Source organism: Trichosurus vulpecula, chromosome 3, assembly GCF_011100635.1.
Source record: "Trichosurus vulpecula isolate mTriVul1 chromosome 3, mTriVul1.pri, whole genome shotgun sequence".
NCBI lineage: Eukaryota > Metazoa > Chordata > Mammalia > Diprotodontia > Phalangeridae > Trichosurus > Trichosurus vulpecula.
Window position 1 is genome coordinate 392,443,317 of NC_050575.1, and position 1,077 is coordinate 392,444,393.

Sequence of the window (1,077 nt, forward strand, 5' to 3'; positions counted from 1 at the left end):
TTATTTGTCCTCGTGGAGCACTTCATCTATTCTCCAATAATTCTTTCCGACTGGCACCACATTGCAGATCTGTTCTTTGAAAGCCAAAGCAATCATATATGGCTTTCTTTCTTGGTGCTGCAAGCACAGCTTCAGGTAGGTGGCACAGTATCCCTTCTCCCTTCCTAGGCGGTTGCTCGATTTGTCAAATCCAAGACCTGGCATGAAGATGAGATCCAGACCCCCTGTTGACAACACCTCCTCCTACACTTCATCATCACTGGGCTGATGAATGTTCCACGAAGTTTCGGGAAATGACAAAATTTCTTCCACTGAAAATAACTTGACCATATCCATGCAGTTTCTAATTAATTTGTACCAACGGATAAAACATTTTGCCACGTTGAAAAATATCCTTGATAATTATCTTCTGTCTCAATTTCATCCCGCATGCTCAGAAAGATCGAAATTCTCTGTGACGCTTGATGTTGACTGGGAGCAATCACCTTCTCTGTCAACAGATGCGATAGGTGAGCTGGTGTTCCTCCGCCTTCATTGTGCTTCACCCTGCTTATAGCCTCCTCAGCTGCCATGTTGGAGTGAGGACCAGGCAACCCAATATGGGTTTAATAAGTGTTTGTTGATTGATTGACTACACCATTAGGGCCTTGGTTTTCTCATCTGTCAAATGAAAGGATTTGACTTGTTGATTCCTAAAGTTGCTCCCAGCCCTAAATCTACAATTCCATGATGTTCTAGATGCTTTGGTGAATTCCCATATGAAGAAATAGAATAAAGGGTCTCTGCCCTCAGAGTATGATCTATAAATAATCATAAGGCCCACAAAAATAACAGTAATTCCACCTGACAAATATTTATTCTCTAATGTTCAAAGTATTGTACTAAGGCACTGAGCAGCCATGTAGTAGAATTTGTAGGAATTGGAATGAGAAGCTGTGTATTCAGATCCTGGCTCAGTGGAGAGATAGAACATTGGGCCTGGAATTAGGAAGATGAGTTCAAATTTGACCTCAGACACTTATTAGCTGTGTGACCCTGGGCAAGTCACTTAACCCTGTTTGCCTCAGTTTCCTCAAC

The 1,077-nt window shown here is 42.1% G+C and overlaps 1 pseudogene; it reads right to left on the minus strand.

The window, feature by feature from the left end:
* On the minus strand, positions 1-500 carry LOC118845104 (annotated as a pseudogene).
* Positions 501-1,077: the final 577 nt, after the last annotated feature.